Genomic DNA, 23,459 nt, shown 5'->3' with positions numbered 1-23,459 from the left:
ATATTGCTTTGACAAACTTGCAGTATAAAGAGGATGGTGACATGACAGGCAAAAGCCTCATTGGGAAGGCAGAAACAAAGACAACTGCAGTCTGTCAGCACAGGTGAAAGAAGAGGGGCTGAGGAACACAACAATAGTGATAAGAAGCAGAATTTTATTTCACTGCCTAGAGAAGATCTGAGGGGTTTTGCTGGCCATTTTACAATTCTTTCACTTGACTTGTTTACTGATGGAAACGTTTGCCAAGGAACTTTGGAAAAATAATGACATATGAACAATCTGTTGCGGCATATTGTAGTGGTGGTGTTTGTGCTGCTATAGTTACCAAGATTTGAGCATTTTTGTAATTTGTCTTGAAAAAACTGGAATTTGGCATGAAGTTTCTGGGTACCTCTGTGTTCAAGTCAGATGGTTTTCATATTTTTTGTTACATTTCTTATGTGAAGAGAAGCCTCAAGATAATGCTGTGTCAAGGAGAAGGAAAAAGCATGCTCAGATAAGGAAAGAAGCAGAAGGTGGGAAAAGAACCAAACACATTGCAAGATAAGGATGAACAGGTGCAATCTTCTTTTCAAGGTGAGAAGAGTATTTACAGGATACTCACAGGTCTTATGTAACTGCAAAATTATTCAGGTTACACCAAAAATGCCTTGTGATTTTTCACTTTAGTTGTATTTCTGGTCTGACACTAACACTGTAAGGCTGGTTTTTGCTGCATGATCAGCTTAGAGTAGAACCCCATGTTCAAGTACTTGAAGTTCCACATGGCTCTGCTGTGGTGGGACACAGAACCACCCACCCAAAATGTGGCAGAACAAGCAAACATCTGTTAGAAACAAGTCTAGAGAGGAAGTAAAGAACAAGGAAAGAGCAAAAAGGGGAACAAGATGCAACAGAATTGTTGATGACTAATCAAACAATAAGAGGAGAAAATACCATATAAAAGTTAGTCATGAGGGAAGCTGGGAAGTGGCAAGTGTGGTCAAAATACTGGTGTACATTATTCCATTTGGGAGCCCTCCCATCACATCCCAGGGCTGTATACAGGTACTTCCCAGTACAGCTCAGTGTACGTGAAATACTAATTTTCTGTCAGGAGAAGAATACTCTGCTTCCCTCTCCCCAAACTACAGCCTACACAGAAGATCCTACGCCCCTGCCAGGCATCATCCTAACACACAGAAAATCTTAGTGACACATGTTAGATTAATAAGACATTTAGCCAGAGTTATGGAAGTCTTCACTGCTTGAACGTCATGTCTTATCACAGTTCTGCAACAATTTTCCTGACACTTTGAACTTTCCAGAGGTCTTTCTGAGGGAGAAGGAGGCTGAAAGGAGAGTATTACAGCGCTGTTAATGGACCTATTAGCAATCACACTTGTTCTGTACTTCTCAGGGAAGACAATATATAGTTAATTCTGTTTGTTTTTAGCATTTTGCCTTTCAAAGTAGTTTAGCAGGTGGAAGCATAGAAAAGTTGACTATAGCAGTGTTAAAAATAACTGAAAAATTACACAGTGTATGTTTAAACAGCAGAATTGATTAACTAAGGAAAATATAGCAAGAGGTTTGTTGTGATTAAGTGGGATTAGACACGAATGTGTATCATGACATATAAGCCATCCACATTTGTATGGAAAGATTAATATCTTGCATTACATTACCTGAAATACATACATAGTCCATATATATATTTTACAAGATATCAATGCACATATTAGAAACAATTATGAGCCAAAAGAACAATGGCTAGCCCAGAGCTCACTGAAGGTTATTGGAAAGAAAATTCCCCTCTGGGAAATTTATTCTACAATGCATCTTCTAATCTACTCTTTAGGAGCTCAAGGCAGCCACAGTTGTATACTGGATACCTACTTATGGCCCTCCAGTACTATCCTGCAACACAACTCCTGCATTCTGATGTTCTTCCCATCAGTCCCTGTCCTGCTGTCTCATACCAAGAAACACAAATTACCCATAAAAATGATAATTCTGTTATTAGTTTTAAAGGTCAAATCAAATTATGTGGAAAATATGTGGTGATGTGACATATAATTTGCATAACTGCCACAAAAAACACTGCACTAAAGCTGTGTGGAAAAATAATAAATAAAATAAATCAAGCTCCACTCTGAGGAAAAGAGAATCAGCCAGAGTTGTGGTGAGAGTAAATGAGGGCTGCACCACCAACATACCTGCAACCCCAAAATCCCCACCACATTCAGGTCTGAATTTACTCGCCTCTTCTCATCCCTTTCCCTCAAATGTACATACACACACTCTGAAAAAAGGGAAAATTAGGTCTTTCCCACCAATCCTGGATTTTAAACTGATTTGTTTCTAGGTGTGGAATGCCATTTCCAAAGTCCTTACATAGCACACTACACTTGAGTGAGGGGGGGACACAAAGATGGCATTGCCAGTCCCACCTCACCTCCCAGGCAGGGCTTCCCACGGGAATAATGAGGTGTGAGCAGAGCCAGTGCTGGGGCCCTTTGCAGAATTTGCTCTTCCCTTGCCCAGGCTCTCAAATCAAGCAGAAAAAGGATTTCCTTCAGCTTCTGGATGAAGGTGCTGCCAGCACTGGTCTTCTCTTCCAAGGCTTGCCATGGTGTGTGGATCCTGCTTCTCCTCATGTGGAGAATTCATGTGGGAATAAGCAGGAACTCCAAATCCATCTCACAAAATCCAAAGCAGCAGCCAACGTGCCTGTACAGGGAGGAATGGAAATCAGCTTGTAGCTTAATTAATGACTTCCTGAAAGTGCTCACTCACAGGAAACAGACCCTGGATCAATATAGTCTGAATCCATTAAAGAAAAAAACAAACCCCAAACACCACACTTCAAACAAAGCCTGAGCTATTCAAAAGCAAGCTTTGGATTTCTTCTAACACCCTGATGATGCCTGACTGCTTGAACTGATTAACATGGTGGCTGGGCTTGCTTATGATTTTAGAGTTATTTTACACAGGAATTAGACAGCTCAAAAAATTGGCAATAAGCTTGACATCTGCCCATTTCTCTGAAATCTTAGGGTGCATCTCTCTCCTCTTCCTCCCTTGCACACCAGTCATTAAATCAGCTTTCTGCTTGGTGCATCTGGCAGCCAACACAATGATATTTATTTCTGAGAAGAAGACAGCAAGTTATCCCTCTTTGTGTCAATGAACATAAATCCCAACTACATACTTGGTTACTCTGACTCAGTTTATTAGTATATCTTCTTTTCTTCTCATTGCTGAATTTATCTGTACTGTCTTTGAAGACAGTAAGTTATCCCTCTTTGTGTCAATGAAACATAAACCCCAACTACATATTTGGTCACTCTGGCTCAGTTTATTAGTATATCTTCTTTTCTTCTTATTGCTGAATTTATCTGTACTGTGTTAACTATAGATACATCTATTCCCCTTCTTTTAAAAAATTAACTATTACAAAGACAGTCTTACTCTCCTTTGATTAATTAAGGTTGACCTTACCTTACAATAATTAAGCTGACAATAGGTGTCTACACATTAGAAAAATGGAGTATCATGTTGGAAGAAAAGGTGGGTTTATTAATTACATTACATCTACATTTCGGATTTATAACTCAGTTCATTTCATATAATATATATTTATCATCTATGTTCTTAATGGAACTTTTTAATCAGCAGAAGAGACATCACTTATTCATCTGACATATCACAAATTAATAAAAATTCAGTGAATGAGCACCAGAAACTTTGCTGCTTCTGAAGTGCAAAGCTCTCTTATGAAATAGAAGACCTAAAATTCTTTCAGCTATCAACGGGCATTCATCTAATTCACTGCATATATTAAAGGAATCCCCACAAGGTATCTATTCAAGGTCAAGTTATTTTACATTTCCATAATATTAAAAAGAGGAAAAAAAGTCATACAATGACACACTGAAAGAGGGCATTGGGTAATTAGCTATGGAACATTTGTGATCCGGGCATTCAGAAAGCTTTAAATTCATTTTAGAAGTAAGCAATACTGCTATTTTTTTTTTTTCAGATCAGATTAACAGCAGCCTCAAAATATGGCTGAGCTGAATTATACAACCATCATCATAAAAATCATTCAGCAAATGCCTATCAGAGACACCACCAGTGGAAAAAATTCAGGCAATACAGATCAGTCACCACAAAATCCTTATATAGTTCTGAAACATTACCAGAAGTTCATAGATATAAAAGTTGAGTGAATTTCCTTTTTTTCCTATGCCTTCATAACATTATATATATGTTGATGTGTATTAAAAGTATTAAAGCTTAGCAAATAAACAGCCAAATACTGCATAGTCAAATGCCTAATTTTTACTTCTTCATCCCACCTTAACCCCACGCTTTTGTTTTTCCTGCCTGTGTGCTCTGTCTTGTCTCTGACAGTAGATTAGAAGGGTGAGAGCCACCACCGTTGTTACTACAATTCCCAGCACAGCCAGGCCTGCAGATGTTGCAGTAATAATAATAATAATAATAATAATAAACCACAGTCTGAAGGGACACCTCAAGCAAGGGAAATATTATTTGGCATAATGTAGTTGGATCTTCCCATTCTGAGACAGGGGGAGTAGGGAGGCTACACCAGGATTTGAGGTTGTGACAGATGGGGATTGTGTTTAGATCTAGATTTGATTTGGATGAGTGGAAAAGATTTTTTATGAGAAATGTCAGACCAGAGAACACACTGGAAACATAGAAGAGAAACCCAGCTGCTGTTATCTGACCACTGAAATGTTCCTAAACAAACATTTTGATGTGAACATACTGAATTTGGGTTTCAGGAGGAGCCTGGATCTGTATAGCATTGGACTCTCCTGAGAAGCAGCAACCAAATGCTCCTAAATGCAAATTGCCTCCTCAGCCACCCTCCCTGCTGACACTCAGTATCATCATTTGGAGGCTGTGGGTGTAATAGTGGTGTTCTTGAAATGGTTTCAATGGCACAACAGCAGTGATTTGTCTACCTAAGGCTGGTCTTGACAGTAGCTGCTGAGACATCAGAGTCAGACCAAGAAAACCATAATTACAGATTATTCTGACAGTCAGTCTGTCAGCAAATTATTGCCTAACCTACAGCTACTCATGGCCCATTCCCAAAAGTGAGTGAGGCTGGAAACAGATCATAACCAAATGTATTCCAGTGCGAGAAGAGCCAATTTACTGACCCCTCGCCCCCTGCAGAAGACACGATGCAACATGACTTATGCTTGACCACACTGACAGCAGGGAGGAGGAGCTTCAGATCTGGCATGAACAGCAGCTCATCTCATAGGTTTCAGCTGCTTGTCCAGAAGATGTCAAGTCCTGAAGTGAGCTCTGTGAGGTGTTCATCTTCTGATGGCAATGTATTTTTTTTTTTTTTTTTGTGTGTGTGACTAAATAGTGGTTGGGAAATATCAATTTGTTTTTTCTTTTTATTCAGAAGGGAACCAAACAACAAGATCACAAGCTAAGCCAGTGAGTGGAATGGAGCCCTGTAAAGTACATTCACAGCCATATTTCAAGAGCTGCTCTTTGGATTTTTGTAAGAGGTTTGGAAGCTTTTCCCTCAAACAAGCTCTGTGTGAACTAAGGTACAGATGAGTAGAGAATGCAGAACAAATGACATCATGCTGGTTTGGTGGGGTTACATCAGATATTCCCGAGGGTTAACATGGAAGACTGTTCTGAGCCTTCTGTCACTATGTTTTATAAGCAAGTTGCAGCAGGACTTCTGTCAGCAGAAGTTAAATGCACCAACTGAGGGCAGTCTATCATCTGCACAAGAACTTGCTTCGAAATGGAGCGTGTGTTTGTTCAGTAACATTTTTTCAGCCAACTAACTTTTCTTCCTCATCAGTATTTTTTTTTCCAGCAGATTTTTCCAGCCTGTTACAGAATGGATGTTATGACACAAAAAAAAAAAAAAAAAAAAAAATCCAGTCTGTTCTTGTATGTACAGAACAGAATATTGTTTTCTGGCTTAGCCTTTCAGTGATCACCAAACAGTGCAGCAAATTATTGCTGCAGGAGGTCTGAAGCAATTCATGCTTTTTTTTTTTTTTTTTTTTTTTTTTTGCGAAGACTTACTGTTATTTCTCAGCAGTCACAATAGAAAAATATATATTGAATAGCTTATTGCTTTTTAGCATTCATAGAATTTGTGACAAACATGTTAGGAGCTGTCAAATGCACTAGCCAGATAGAGGCAAGGATGCTGCACTCCATGTTCCCAGGTTCCATGAACAGTGAGGCTGAGTGTCTATCCCAGATAGGAGCCCATAAAACACAGGTCTATGACCAATAGATGTGTAGGCACACAGCCAGCTATACAGCTCACAGCAGACAGAAGCACCAAGCACTCACACAAGCAGCAGCAGCTTCCTCTTGTTTTCCTCTCTGGCTGAACAGGATAAAAGTCTGTTGATGGAAAATACACACACACAGAGATATTAACACATGTATCTACACATCTGTATCTAACTGGCCTCAGACAGCTGCCTCACTGCAGCTGCTGGCCCACAAACACTCTTCCATGCACATTAGATACCCCTCCAGTGACTGGCCACAGGCACTCAGCCTATCCAGCATCTTGATCCTTTAACTTCTCAATCCTTTAACCTCTGTTTGCTTCACAAAGTGACACTCACATGCAAATGGATCCCACCAAGGTCACCCCTGCTCCCAGCCTAGGGATCTTCTAGTCTCCCTAGTCAAGGGCTTCTGGGACCTACCAGAGCCAACTTGCAGGCTCCCAGGTCTCACTGGCATCTGACCCAGACTCCCAGGTGCCTTGATACCCAGCTCCCAGGCCTCTTACACTGGTAATCCAGTTTTACACTCACTAGCAGTCGTACACAGATGCACACACAGCTGGTCCTTTTGCTGTCACTGCGGGCACACGAGCCCCTCCTGTGGCTCAGCTCCACTCGCTGGCCATGAGAGCCCCTTGCACACACAGGTGCACCCAGAACAGAGCCCCTCACCCAGCAAGACCTGTAGGAATTGAGATACTGAGAACACAGGACAAACTGCAGGGAGCAATAGATCAGTAACTTTTGCCCCCTTTCTATTTCTCCTTTCTGTTCCTTCCCAAAGCACCTTGATCCTTCTCCTTTCCTTTGTCTCCTCCCTTAAGTCAATAATCCCAACAGCAGATTCAAGACTAACTACCCAGTGCTCCATTTTTCCTGCACAACGAGGCATTGCTCAGAGGCAGAGTGAATTAAGAAGTTATATTGTACTGCAGAAACACAAATAGATGTAGAGCTCAGCAATACATTTGCTATGCAACCAATTTAATCTACCAGTTAATACAAAATGTTTCTGTTCTGCATTCTGATTTCACTGTTACATGCTAGTGCTTTCTGGCTATAAGCTTTATACAGAACTACAGAGATATGTGAATTCAGTATATTTCTATACTCCCTGTATGATATTTTTAAAAGAGAAACAATCGTTTTGCCACACTCTAACATGCATAAGATATAGAACACATATATTTCTGCATGAAATATATGAAAACAAAAGTACACACAAATACAATTGAAATTCAAAGATCTTTGGATTATTTGAAGCTGACAACAAGGTGCTAAAGCTGAGGCATGACCAGCATGCCAGGGCTGATTGTACAGAAAAGATTAATTTCAAACCCAGATCCTGTAGTTTCCATGCAGATCTCTTTTGTCCCAACCACTTTCTGATGATTTACTTACTGTAAATGAACAACTTGGCATAAAAATGGCTCACTCAAGATGGGAGGCAAGAGCTCAACAGCTGAAACCAGATAAAGCAACAACCTGACTGCTTAAATGGCCTGGGATCTTGCCATCAATGTGGTAATAAAATCAACAGGGCAGTTTGATATGAAGTCTCTATCCCGGATTAATGGGACCAGAAACTCTCTGATGACCCCTAAAGGGGATCTTGCTGTCTGCAGCATTGAGGTGAAGGAAATCTTTAGCAGCTGAAAAGCTAAGAAGGAAGGGGGAAAAAACCACTCCAATAACGTAGAAGGAATCCACAGCATTTTCAAAAAAGAATAGTGTGTAAAATTAAGACTACACAGGCTCATGAAGAAGCTGAAAACTTTCTGCTCCTGAAAGGTAGCACAGAGTGAAAACTACCCTGCAACAAAAACTGAACAGCTCTCAGAGTTTCTCAACAGGGCTGTATGAAGAGACCCACCAGCAGCTGCTCTTGGCCAGAATCAGAGATGTCAGATGCACCAGGCTGTGTGCTGGGGAAGGTTGGGGTGGTGACCCCTGTGAGTCCATCCCCTGAGAGCCAGTCCATGACACACCTTTGAGGAGGGCACAGAGCTTGTGGGAAAGAGCAGCTCCAAAGCAGAGAAAAGCACCTGCAAGAAGTGACAATGAAAGGAAGAGGTAAGAGTTCAGACCTTCTGTGGTGTGTATATAGAGTTGACACAGGAAGGTGACACAAGGAAAGACTGAAAATGAAAATAACATTTTAAATTATCTGATCAGGCACTGCTGACAATGAAGTAAATCGGTGGAGATTCACCCCGCTTAAAAGTGCAGAGATGGACGCTAAACTTGGCATTAAAACTGCAAAAGCATTGCTCTGATATTTCTGCCCAGCCAGTGTCCGAGAGCACAGGTGAGACAGGGGCAGCAGGTACACTAAATCCCAAAGGGAAAACTAGAAAGGTGGTAGAAAGGCAAGGTTAGGAAAGGCAGTGTACTGCAGACCAAGCTGCAAACACCTTTTTCCTCCCATTTTTCTCTGGGTCTAATGGAACAGCCAGCTGTTCCCCAATGTCAGACAAAGATTTACCATTTAGCACAGAGAGTAGGTTCAGTATTATTCAGCCAGGCTGGGATTCAGTTCTGGCTGTAATTTGGGCATCTGTTGAAATGCTCCTTTGCATTATAACATGCAATTCAAATGCTCTACCACTGGACAAACTGTGATTGTGATGGACTTGGCATCCAGTACAGACACCAACAGTCATGGAAAAGCACAGAAATGACTGGGCTGTTTTTTACAACTACAGAGCACACAGTATTCTACGAGCTCAGGGGATTAAGTGTTAAAGTTTTGGTTCATTCTGTTGTAAGGAAAACAGATGCATATATGCATTCAGCTGAACATCTCAAAAGTTGAGATGACTTAGTGTGATTATAATTTGCACCCGTATCATCTTTGAAGACAAGAGATGAATCATTTGCAAAATTAGCTGCAGATGGAGGCTCAGGTCTTGGGAGACTTGAAAGATTCCAGGCTGCTTGGAAAAGTTTCAATTTGTATCCACAGCCAGTTCAAAATGAAAGATGCACCAAACCTGCTAATACACATTGCAATAGACTGTGAGGATCTCTTTTGTCTGTCCCCTGGAGGAAAATTCTGGCTTAATAAAAGGCTGCTAAAAAGAAAAATAGTATTTCCTTTCATATATTTTACCCGCATTGTGAGAATCTCTTTATTGTTTTCCTGTAGTGCTGTTGTGTGCCTGCCATAATTGAACAGCCTAATGCAAAAAGAAATATTATACAATCTGAAAACAAACATAATGGGTATTGAAGAAAATCCCTGGCAACAGGCAGAAGTTAAACAAACAAACAGAAAAATTATCTTGCCGAGACACAGCATTTCTATTAAAGAAGCAAAGAGATGAAATGCCTTTTTTGTGCTTGAAAGCAAGACATTTCTACATTTTTCTATATACTTATATATATACAACTCTATCTAGTTGTACTTTTGTTACAAAAACTTTTGTGATTTTGGAGCATGGATAACTAGCTCTGCTGTCCTGGAAATGATACCTTTGCTATTCAAACCTGTCACAAAGGTTTAGAAAAAAAAGGAATGAACCAGATTGGGTGTTGGCGTTTCTGCTGACCAACATTATCACTCAAACATGATCTTGCAAGAAATATTTTAATATTTTTTAGATTAATGGTTCAGGTTACACAAGGAAATTAAGCCTACATGGTACAGTGCTTAGAAGAATAACCAACAGGTTTGAGATGTAGAGCCATGAAAAGCAAAGAGACAGTACTGCCAGTGTTTGTAGATTTGGTAGTGTTGTTTGGCTTTACACCTGTTCATATCAAACAGTAATAAGAAAGCTTTATGCCTTTTTGTCTTCCATTTTAGTTATTTAGACAGAGCAACAAATTAACTGGTTTTGACAACAGTTTGGAGGACAAACTGATGAAGAATGAGCTGCAAATCATGTAGGGATTTAATTAAAAAAACAGATGTTGAAAAACAGAAAAAAGCGATCACTGATTGGAATTTTTAAAATACTAAAGAATGACAAAGATAAAAATGTAATTAGCATACAACCCATATCTTCCAACAATTTAGACAGGAACAATAGCATTAAATCTGGAATTTTCCAAGTTCTACTAAGATATCTGCACCCATTGTTGTAACTCCAACGTCTGGCAAAGAATATTAGTACCTTTTATTGTCACCATATCTGTGCAGGTGACTGTCAGCATCCTGTTGCTCCTGCTAAATATTTTATGTATTTCTTCCATACAATAATATCATATAAAATATATATACATATATACACACAAATCTATATATGAACTGCGTATATATATACACATATACACACATATACATAGATATATACATACAGACACATACACACATACTTTTATGAAATATATACATTTTTTCTCAACACCCCACAGGCCACAGCAGACGTACGTTGCTGGCTTTACAAGCATGACATCCCTCAATGATAACTTGAAATGAAAGAGATTAAATTGCAAGTGAGTGTAGTATCAGTCCTAAACATGTCAGGGCTCTAGGCACTTAACTGTATGAATATTTTGGAATATTCAAATATGCCCTTTTCAAAAAATACTGGAGAATAATGCTAATTAAAACCATTTTTCTTTGGGCAGTATAACATTCTACCAATTCTTAATTGCCACACACATTTCTCACAACAGTCCACTTGACACAGCACAAGTTTTGTGAGTGAAAGATTCTCCTTATCTCCATTTTTCAGCATTTCATCTGCTATTTTGGGACCCTTTAGCTGACATTGTGAAATTTATGTCTGGAATGAGAGATGGCAGATAGTATGGGAATTAATTAATAAAGCCCCATGGATGTCTAACAACACATGCACATCTTAACTACTTCTCTACATAAAAAGGACTTTTCCAACAACGGCTGGGCTACAGTGTCCAACATAGGTCACATGGAAACAAGCTCCCTTGCTGGATCAACTAATGAAAACTGAAAATCCACACTAAGATGTCTTCTGCTAAACTGGAAAGTTCATTCATCCCATTTATTTAAATTCCTAAAACACTCAAAAGGTTCTGTAGTAATGTCACTGTCCCCAAGAAAGGTGTGGAAGAGTGAATGCATATCCAAGAGAACTATTCAAGCAAGAGTGGATAAAGCTAATAAACAGCAAACACGAGGAGAGTTGTGCTGGAATGCTAATGCCAGTTTGGGGGAATCACCTTTTTAATACTACCAGCACGAGTATCCGTGTTCATGCATTTCTCATCAGCTGAATGGGAATTGGAGTAATCCTGAATCCTGCTGTGATGCCACAGGGCAGAAGCTCTCATGCATCTTTGGGAACCTCCACACCAGTGAGTGTCATTCCCCTTTTGCAAAGGCACAGTTCTCATTCCCACCAGGAGCATCCTTGATTTCCTCCTACACAAAATGGCCACTATCTCAGAGAACTATTAACATAAATAAATACTTACTAAAACTCCACAACATGCATCTGAGGACTCTAGTCCACGCAGCAGTCCTTCAAGAGGAAAATTTTATGGCCCAAATAAGGAAAGAAATCGAGAAGTGTCTCAAAGTCTTGATGATGGTTTTACAAATAAATGGCTCCATTACAAGATGTCTAATTCTGATCAACACACTGATAAACAACAGCTGCCACGAAACCACCTCAGAACAGACAGTCCCTTAAAGTAAGAAGGGCCCAAGCCACATTTTTTGCTTTGTCTGGCTTCTGTTTGGCACTGAATTTCTGTAAGTCTGTGCACTCTTAATACATGAAAAAGAAAATAATATCATTCCTGCTTTATAAAAATCAATATGTAAGTTTATTATACTGTCTATCAGACAATAATTGTTGCTGCCTTCTGGAAGCACAGTGCTGGCTATTATGGAAAGCAACAGAGCTCCAGCTCAGCAACAGTGGGTTTTGCTAAGTAGTGCTTTATTAGTGTCTACTCCAAATCCACTTCCAAGGTGATCACAGATTGAGATCCAAAGATTAGGAACACAAACTTTGGAAATGCTGGTCAAGAGACTGGAACAGCAAAGACTTGTTAGCTGTAGCCTCCACTCATTTTGGGCTGTTTTGCATTTTTTCTGTCAGGGATTAGTTCAGATTGTTCCCTTCCTTTCCAGAATATAGGATTTTCAGCGGGGTTTTTAGAGATGCAATCTGTACAGCGCGGTACTCAGAGTGAAAAACAGCACTCAAGACTGATCTAGTGCAAAAATATAAGCAACACAGTGTCATTACAGCCTCACAGAATGGATGGAGGTGACAGAGTTTACCTTAACCTGGGTGAGCTGAAAATAATACTGTGAGTGAGCAGTGATGGACGGTGTGCAGAGCACACTCAGAAGGAGAAGCCAGGATGGGAAGATGTCACAGAATTGGTGATTCTATTCAGACTCTTCTAGTGTATTTGCTATCATGGTAACCAAGGGTTTATCTTACTCTTGCCATTTACACCTCATTCATGTCACCCAAAAGCTGTTGCAGGGCCATGTTGGCACAGGACAACAAGGAACATTTCCAGTGTTGCTGTACAGACAAAGGTATGAGGTTTGTTGAGCGTGTAGGACAACTTCCCTTTAACATGGAAACCTTCAGATGCCTCTAGGAAATGTTCAAGTATGTGTTAAGATTTGGAGAAGCTGGGATCAGGTGTCCCTTAAGATTGTTTCATCCAAGTCCAAGCAACCATGAAGAAGCAGCCAAAATAGAGTTCCAGTCAGAAGCCTTGTCACTGCTCTCTGTGCCAGCTGTGACACGGGCTCATCACATCTGCTGAAAACAGTCAGAACCAGACAAATGGATCCTTGAGGACAGGAGTAGGCCCACTGGCAGAAGGGCAGAAGGAATGAAGGTTGAGGAATTCATGAAGAATTGATGGAGGGAAGATTGTTCATGAAGACTGTCTATTCAGGAAATTTTACTGGAAGCACAGTGGTATTTGTGTCACTGGAGAGTTGAATCCATACTGGTATCTACCTGTCTAGATTTTAACTTTATGCATGGATTATTTGAACAGTGAGTGATCAAAATATACAAAAATATCTGTCTATTGGCTTCCTATCAGTCACAAACAGTCAGCATGGACAAGCTTTAATTTGCTCTGAAACTTGGGACAAAAAAATTACCTTTCATTCAGGGTACTAACACAACACCTATGCACAGAATATGTTTTTGTTTATGAAGTATTAATGTTAATATGATTTCATCCCTGAGTAAATAGGATGATAGGTCTATTTCTATACATGTGCTCTTAAGAACTAGTTTGAGGGAGCTAGTTTTAGTCCATCCATTGAATAATAAAATAAACCCTAAATGAGGAGGAAAAAAAAAACCCAGAGCTTGAATTTAGGGTTAATTCTTTCAAGCTCCATAAATCTTCAGTGTCTGTCAAGGAGTATGCAAAGCATACCTGTACCTGAGCAGAAATGATTAAAGATCAATAGCTGTAATCAAAAGGTGTTTCTTTTTTTCCCCTCTTTCTCAAATAGTAGCTATGAAGACCTGGAAAGAACTGAGAATATGTCTGCAAAAAGCAAATAAACTCCAGAGATACAATTTCTTCAAATAGAGACTGGTTAAAGCTGTTATTGTTGGGAGCAAGCACTGGAATATTTCCCCTTCTCTGCAACTTGTGGGAAAAAATGAGAATAACCAAGAAGCTGATACTGGTATTCTCTATGTACAAATACACAAGGACAACAATACAGAGCCTGATCCAAAACTCACTGCAGACACAGGGTTGTAGTGATTTAGGGCCAGAAAGCAAAGAGCTTTATTACAATTTTGCTCCTATGTTTAACCCCAACTGCATCAGGAGTACCGCAATCTTCTGCCAGAAAAGCATAAAATTTTTGTGCCTTTCATGGATAATTCCACCCAAGGCAGATGGAACGAGAGAGATGCATTTTATCACACAGAAAGTCACAAGTTTGCACATGCAGGTCCATGAGAGTAACAGAGCAGTTCCCTGTCTGCACTGGCAACCTTTGGAGCCCGGCACGCACCTCCAGAGAGCACCAGGGCAGCGCCAGGCTGTCAGCCTCCACCTGAGCAAAGCTTTCCAAGAGTTCAGCACCTAAACAGGTGCCAAGCTTTTGGGCTCTGACGCATGAAAAAGACCCAGTGTCTGTTAAAGTTAAGCACTTGTTGGAGAGTGCCATAAAGAGCTGGATGGAAGCAAAGAGGCTGGGATGTGGCAGCAAAGAACAGAGATAAAGTTACATTTTGCCAAAAGGATAAGCATTAGCAGATTAATGGCCACATGATAGTCTAAGTACAGTTCTTATCTATAAGGTAGAATGATATTTTCTGGTGAACAATACTCCCAGAACCAGTATCAAATAAGGGGGTAGAAGAGTTACTTAAATAATAGCTTGAAAATGGACAGGTTGCCTGTGCCATGTCTTGAAACTTTCCAAGTTTGTAGAGTGCACTTACCTGCTTAAGAGCACAAGAATGTCTAGAGCAGCTGCAAACTAACATTCAAGAAACATGCATGTTGTTTAAAAGTAATGTTTTCCACATTCGCAAAGCTATGTTTTCAAGGTAAACCTATTAATTTATCCTTCATCTTGTTTAGCAAAAAAATCTGACATTAAGTAACCTAACATGCATGAAGCAGCCTGTACTTTTGTGGGTGGCAAATCTGTTCACTGACAAACTCCTAGAAAACCTGTCAGGCAGCAGGCTCTGGAGGTCCCCAAAAGCAGCAGGACAATCTGCTGCAGACCTGCCTGGGCCTTAGCTCTAGGGGCACAACACACAGGACCATATTGCAGGGCGTTGTTCTCTCTTGGCAAGCAGCGGCCGAGCATCTTTGGCACACGGCAAGAGGGCAGGGGAGAAAATAAGAGGTTGTGAGGATCACCATCAAAATGGATTTATTGGCAAATGCCTGTTGCAAGAAAAATAACTACAGAGAGGCAGGAGCTTCAGAAACACCTGTGCTCACCAACTGACTTGCCAATCACTACAAACTGTCCATTTCCATGCCTGCAGTTCTGCATCAGAACATTCAAAGCTTATTCTCTGATAAACTGAGAATTTGTTGCTCCTATATTATTACTGATAAGAGCTGCAAGATATAAAGTGAAATTGTATAACCTAATTATGTAAAAGTAGGCCTGTTTTAGTTTGAAAGCAAACTGGAGTATGAACAGGCTTAGTTTTCCTGTCAAAGCTCCCTTTTTTTCCTGTGCCAATCCATTTTGGGTAGAAACTATGTAAAACCTACCTCTGGATAGCCGTTGATCAAATCTATAAAACTCAAGGCTTAGTGATGACAAAATACAGCAGCAGTAAAATTATACTAAATTATCAAACCCATGTATTTATGAGTCTACATGAAAACTAGGGAAGTTCTCATAGTCTAAGGAACAATCAAAAGGCATCTCCACAAGAAAAAGAAAGAAAGAATCTATATATCTGAAGGTGTCTGCAGAATTTTGATTTAGTACTGCGGGTTAATCCATCCTAAACTGCTATCAAACAGTAATGACACCATTCATCATTCTTTTAACTGGAAATAAATGACAAGATCTCTAATGCTGTGTGGGAAAACAGGAATTTTTGTTCCTCAAAAGATACAGAATTTGGATTCTCAAAATTGAAGTGGAAAATGCAAAAAATATACCAAAAGTATTTAACAGGGACATTTTAGAAAGCCAGTTTAGTTCTTCAGACATTCAGATTATTTTGATTTTTATTTTTTACTATGTAAAAAATTTGAAATAAATCTTAACCACAAAAATCCCAAATTATATCAAGCGGAACCTTCAAAAATTAATCATTTACTCTTTCATTATTCCAAGCTTATACAGGAAATTTATCTACTCCCCTCCTCCCCAGAGAGGCTTATTTGTTCATCAGGCATTTATTTAAAAATACTCTGCTAATTTCCATGCACATTGCAGAGAAAAATAGATGCTTTTTATAGATTTATTTAATTCACAGATGCTATTTTAATTGGTCTCCCATAGAATTGTCTCTCACTGGGAAGGAATCTGGATGGCTCTGGGGAATTGGCAGCAACTTTCAGAGCTTTTCCAGGTCAGCGATTCAGATGTAACCAGCATCACTGGTGGCTGAGAATTAATCTTGGGAAAACTATTTGATGGTCTGTATGAAATAAAGTAATTATTTCACTCCAGTTGTGGTTTGACAGATTACCAGCAAAAATAATCAGTGATCTTATGGGGTTTTTTTGGAAATAGACCCAGAAAATTAGCTTCTGCAAATTATCTTTCCCATTAGGGCTGAAGGCAGCCTTTCGAGTCATAAGCATGAAGCCTTTATTATCAGTTCACCTTTTTCATTATTATTTATAAAGTTTTCATGGGTTTTTTTTCCAAATTCTGTCACATTAATGTTCTGGGAACTGTTTGCCATGCTATGCTTTAGATTAAGAAGGTTAATCTCTTTAAGCTTCATCTATTGTTCCAGGGCAGGTGGAAGGGAGAGAGAAGAGAGGGAAGGAGATGCTTGTCCTGCATTAATCTGTACAGAACCTTACTGAAGGAATTTGGAGCATCTTTCTGCAGTGATGGAGAGACTGCCTTGGGCACCTTGTAACCTTTAGAAGGGTACAATTTGCTTTTGTAACCTTCTCCCTCATGTCCCTGCAAATATACTGCAAGTATTAGGCTAGATTGTCAGAAAACTTGTCAGACCATGAACTGGGATACAAACGTGTTAGCACAGCAGTATGGACTTTATCCCTCATCAAATATTCCAGTAAATCCCAACTGGATGTTCTGCTTACAGTTTCTGGTAAAAATAGGCAGTTATCCACCTCACACTCCTGTTTGATTAGCACATGCTTGTTTTCCAAACTCCCATTCATCCCAACAACAAGGCTTCCTCAAGAACTGGCTTTTAAAACAACAGCACTGTTAAAAGACTTAGTTCAGGCCTTTGCTTCACTTTTTTTTTCCTCACAGAAAGAATTCACAAAGAAAACTTGCATTTGTAGGGAAATATTTTTCTCACAGGCCACAAGATCCTGCAGTCTTCAAGGACTGGATGCACTGATGCAGCTAAAAGTAATGTACAGAACTGGGATGAACAGAAGATGCATATGTTCTTCAATTTCTTATATAACCTTTTCCATTATCTCATTAATTCCTACTTAAAAAAAAACAACAACCAAACCCAAAAACTAAGATTAGTTTCTTCCCATTTACTTTGGCTCTCAGTGGAGCACCAACACAGGGATATTTGGGCTGCTATTCTTGTGAGGTTTGTAATGAATTGCCTCTGGTAACAAACTAATGAGGTTGTCAGAAGCTACAAAGAAACAGTTTTGCAATTTATATGAGCAGGATAGGGTCTATTCAAAGTATATAAAAAGCTACACAAAATCCATCTCTACTCAATGCTATACAGAGAAGAAAAGGCACAAACATCTTTGTTTAGTGTCATGTAACTAAAAAGAGTAAAAAGGTAGAATGAGAAATAAAAAATTTCCCAGAAGAAAAAAATGCAGAAAGAAACCTTATGACCCATTTTGTCCATAGCAATGGAGTTGGGAAGCAATACACAGCTAAAGCCCAGATAATAAGTACTTATCTGGTTTTAAAAGCAAATTTTTTCTGCTTCCTATTAATAACTTATCCAATAGTGCTTTGTGCCAGGAAAGAATACTTGTCTATGCCTAAAGATTTCTTCTCTGCTTCACATACTTTGGAGATCTGGAGTTAAGAAGTTCAAATTCAATTTACAATTTATGACTCTCATGAGAAGTTTGGAAATTCAAACTCACTAGAAAGAGGGAGAAAATCAAACTTCTGTTGCTTCACACTATGGACAGAGGATGCTGGGCTTCCTTCTGTGCAACAGTGACAGCTGATTTTCTACTTTTTTTTCCCCTCCTGCTATTCAATGGTCAATTTGCATCTAGCTTTATTACCTTCTGAAAGTGTCAATGGTTGGGAACAGCTGTTTGAAATCCACAGCAGTCCCCAGTCCCATAGAAGAATTTAAATAGGTAAACTGCTGTGCAGTAATCCAGAAATTAGTAGGTATAATATATCATCTTCTACTATAGCTGTCAGTTCTGGGGGGTGTTGGTTCAGTGCCAGTGTGCAGTCAGGCTGCACAGGAGGCTGCACACCACAGAGCCTCCTCACAGCACAGCTCTGGAAACCCGGACGGCTGTCCCCAGCCTTCAAGTGTCTGCCTGAGCACAGAAAAAAAGCAGCAGAAAAAGAGCATTTGCTCTGACAAGGGGTCATTCCAATTACCAGGAACAAAGTAGTGTAGAGGTAGATAATTCCCAGTCACAGGAACTGGTATTATATTGATATCCAGGACGTGGTAAGATATGAGCTGGTGAAAATTTTCATGGATCAGTTAAAGGTACAGTTATTTAAGTGAACAGAGTACCCAGGCTTATTTGTCAACCTAGTGAACAACATACATGGCTTGTCATGCTGTCATGGAAGCCTATGTGACAGCAGAATAACTCTGTGCCAGAGTATACAGACACACAGTTCTCAATCCACACTTATCCTGAAGTGTGGAAGAACTTCTGGTCAGGTGTGTGTCAGTTCTGGCTTACTGGAGCTGTCGCCTTGCTCCTGGGGAGGCTGGATGTTAAGGCTTGCAGGTGACAGAGGGTACAGAGTTATCCACAGATAACCTCTGGATCCCTAGAGAAGCATATGGCTAAATACTCGAAGACCAAAGTGATTGGGTCAAATGGAGTTTTAAAAGCAGGCTGGAAGCAGCCCAAGGAAGACAAGGCAGGACTGTGACAACACTTGGCCTAGACACCTCAGCAGTGTCATTGGCAAGAGCAGGCATCACTCCCCTTGCAAGTGTGGAGGTACTCATTCCTGCCCCCTCCCTTCTCCTTCTTCTGCTGCAGCTCACTGCTCCCTTCCCAAGGTAAAGGACACTGCTTTTCTCTCTCTCCCTGTACCAGGTGGCGATGCAAAGCAGTCCAGCAGCTGACACACAAGACACTGAGTCAATCCAGCAAGGCACACAGCAGTGGGGTGGAATTTCCAGCCAAAGTGTTAGGAGTCCTTGCTTGCAATAGGCTGTGCTGGATACACTGCAGCTGGGGGGGGGACCAGAAGCACACACTGCTGAAGGAGAGAATCCATAGGCTGCAAATATAGGGGAACAAGTAGTTCTTATTGCACAACTGAGGCAACTCTTGGAGCCAAGTCAGCACCTGAGAACTCAGCTGAGGCTCCCAAAGGCTTGGGGTTTAACAGCACCAGACCACAGCCAGAACCAGCTTTGAGGAAAAGCAGCCCAGACAGCTGCTGGTGCTGCTTGAGACTGGGTGACCCAAAGAAGCAGCCCACGTCACCCTGCATTGAAGAGGCACTGGACCTGAGGATTTGCTGCACCTTACACAGCAACAGTCTCCACAGCCATTAAATTCCAATTCCATAAAACCAACAGCACCATAGTTAACCAGCACAGAGAGCCAGGTGGTGGGAAGGATAACTTATTTCTAGTTATCTGAATTTCCACTGTGCTGTGTAGCCAAACGTAAGCTTTGTAGAATAAATGCTACTCTCGAGGAGAGGCAGAGCTTGCAAGGAAGGGATAGGTTCATGTTCCCATCCACCGAAAGAAAGAGCCCATAACAACGACAGGAATCAGAACTATTTGATAATTTAAATAATTATGCAACTGCCAGATTGTTCTTCTGCAATCTCTGCCAAATACTCATTTTCTGGGTAGAAGAAACATTAGGCTGAATTTTGTAGGGAGTGCAGAGCACAGGGAAGATGGAATAAAATATAAAAGAAATTAGGAGTTTTCAGCATATGAGGCTAAAGAAATTACATATTTACCTGTTGCTTTTCAGGGTGTACAAGTGCACAAATTCGGGTTGCTCTCTCCTGGAAGCAAAGTATGTACGAAGGTGTGCATCAGCCAATCTGCACACCTAGAACATTTGAACACTCAGGTCTTCCTCACATCCATGTGCTCACATACCTCTTTCAGGGCACTAAGATATACAGAGTATGTGTCACCTGCTTTACTACCTGTGACTTTGGGGACTTATTGCTCTTCTGTCAAGCAGAAGCATCAAAACAGTGAAGAGCGACATTTAGTCAGCAGCAATTTCATGGTTAATTGAGCTATTCAGGTAATTTGATTTCTATTTTTAACGCTATAAAGTATTAGCCTATGTGCTAAAGAACCTGTCTGTGCTGTGTCTTTCTGCCACCAAATCTGTGCTCTTTCCAAAAACTGTGAAATAGGTTGTTGCTGAAATTTTTTGGCCACCACCGTGGCGAGTATCATGCTCACGGAAGAAACTTTGAAGTGGCAGCTGGAAAAGTTCAATGCCTGACAGTGTTATGTCCCAACAGCAGTGACTCCTTAACCCACAGTTTGAAACAGCTTCCAGGAACAGAGCTAGTTTTTACATACTGATTTTAAACTCTGTTACTACTCATGGAGCTGAAGCTAACAGAGCCCCTTTTGGTGAAATATTTTTCTGTGTTTCTATTGGGTTTTTTTGTATTGTTTTACAAAGTATTGAATTATTCATTGTAAAAATAAGGAGAGTTCTATAAGTAAGATTTTGAGACCCCAGGTATTTCAAAGGTTCATTTTTATGTTTACATGCATGACAAGATCTTGATTTTTTTCTTGGCAAGAGGGTAGAAGTTGACTTTGACTTGAGAAAAGGGCCAAAGCCAACCTCTAGCTGGCTGCTCTAATTGCTGTGAAGAGAATCAGTGTGTATTTAAATTGCAATAAAAAAAATCCTGGCCAAAACCTCTGTTTCCTATAATGACTTCCTCTAGGTGAACAAACTCAGTTTTAACCCTTGACTTGAAATCTTATTATGATTGTTAGGGGGAAAAAGGATTCAGCTTTATTATATTTGATTATGTTCATGGTTAAGCACAACCTGAACTTCTAAGGACCCTTTTTCCTATATTTACAGAGGTGAGCACTTCCAGAAGGGATTTTATCCTATAGTAGGGTGGAGGGCATCATTCTCTAGGAGTGTTTACCTCTCTGTGTAAATCAGTTTAAACTAGCTCCTGACTTTGGGGTTGCAAAAACAAAGTAAAATGAATATCATACTGTGTTTTCATATTCCTCATAAAGACCATACTTTGCTGGAAAATTAACAGCTACAATCTAATAATCTACAATCACGTGATGTGGTCAGAAAATCTCAGATCATTTGTCATGATTGCTAAATATCTCAGTCCTAAAATACATGTTAAGGGAAATATCTTATGGGTGAGCAAACTAAGAGAATTTCAAATAAACACTCAGTGAGATATTGATTCTTGTAGGTGTAAATTTAAGATAATTTAAATAATCCTTGTAAAATGCTGGGGGGTTTTGGTTGGTTTGTTTGGTTTTGTTTGATTGGTTTGGGTTTTTTCTTGTTGTTGGTTGGTTGGATTGGGGTTTTTTTATGGTTCATCCAATCCTCTGTAAGCTGCTTAAAATTTCTCCTAGTTTAGGGTGCGTGGAAGCTCCAGTTGATTATCCTGATTGCTCCTCGTTTAAAGAAAATACACAAAGTGAGAATATTTTCAGTGTAACTAAAAAATTTGGGACAGCAACACTGCCCAGAAAAGAGTTTAAAATTAATTCTTGGGGAAAAAAAATTCAGTTAATACCACTAAAGGCATTGCACAGATGAAGCACATTTCAGGGACAGATGTTCCCTGTACTACAGAGTATCCTAGGAGGCTGTTGTTAGCTAAGGAGAGCAGGCATCATTTTTACTGTTTCAGGAGAAAGCAATGAATACTTTACATGTGGGCACTTTGGAAATGTGCCTGAGTGACACACAAGAAGACCAAGTCAAGTCCCAGCAGAAAGGGAAAATTAAATGTGAACAGATGGGCTAATTCAGCATTTTCAAGGAGTGAAATTCAAATGTGAAAGAAACCTAGCCAGCTACAGATGACAAAGCCTGTCTCAGTTCAATCTTCAAGCTATAATAGCAGATTCTTGATTTATTTTTTTTTTTCCCTCCATCAAATTAATCTTCTTGAGGAAGCTGGCATTTAAGTGGGTTTGGAGCAGTCAAATAACCTTCCCACTCCTGGGGATTCAGTTTCAAATCAAAATTCAAGGTGCCACTTACCAGACTTGTTGCTCTCAGTCTACTGAAGAAAAACCAAGCCCATCTGCACAGTTTGCTATTTATGTGTGCCAACATCATCTGTTTGAAAAAGGTCAGGGTAGAATAAAAAGTTTTCATAGGTCAGCCTGTGAATGTCCCACCAGAGCTACACACAGATAATGAAACAACAATGAAACTAATTCTGCCAGTTTCCAGCACAAGCTGATGATCCACTATTTTTCTGAGCACTACACTTGGACAAATGATTAAAAATGATTAACTGAAAACAAAAAAAGGAGAAAGAACACCCACCAAGCTCAATCTCACTTTCCAAAGTTCCCGACCACACAAAACTCAGTTACTTGTAACCTACCAGTAGCATAGTGAATCATATAAAGTGGGGTTGTGGCACTGGATAACAGTAAGAATGTGGGGGGAAAAAAATTTTTATTTTTTTGGGAATCATGGGAACAAATCATGGGAACAATGATTTGTGGTTTCTTAATATGGGGGGGAAAAGCGTTTTGGGAACTCTAAAGCACCTTGCTATTTCTACTTGATGTGAGTAGGAAAGTTTAAAAAAAAAGTGATAAAAAACCCTTTTCCAGTATTATGACTTGAAATATTTTGAAATATATAATTTAAATTCTTATAATTTAGAATTTCAGTGGCTGTTTTTTAGATAAATTGGCTTAGTCACCCTCAAATAGAGAGCAATTCTCCTGTTAAAATTTTAGTTCTCTTAAAAATGCAAAGCACTGTGAATTTTGAACAATTTTTTTTCTTCCAGCTTGCAGCTTTGTGACTGAACTAAAACCTACAGGTATGTCCACAAAAATTTTTTTTTGAGGAAAGCCTGGTGGGAAATGCAGGAAAGGAAGAATGTGAAGCAGAGGTAGCAACATTTTAAGGCTGTGACAGAACTCAGACTTATATTATCTGAATTCCACCAAGCATCTTGAAGCTAACTATCTTTTCAGAAAGAAAAATTAATTCTTAATGTCATGCCATTATATTTCATCTGAAGTTTATAATCTATTCATATGGGCTCTGCTGCCATTATAGATTATTAACAAAAACCTAAAAAGGAAGAAGATCCATACTTGTTTACCCATAATGTAGCTGTTCATTATTTAT

The sequence above is a fragment of the Pyrgilauda ruficollis genome, unplaced genomic scaffold (assembly GCF_017590135.1).
Source record: "Pyrgilauda ruficollis isolate IOZ18807 unplaced genomic scaffold, ASM1759013v1 scaffold31, whole genome shotgun sequence".
In the NCBI taxonomy this organism is placed as follows: domain Eukaryota; kingdom Metazoa; phylum Chordata; class Aves; order Passeriformes; family Passeridae; genus Pyrgilauda; species Pyrgilauda ruficollis.
This window is presented reverse-complemented; position numbering follows the sequence as displayed.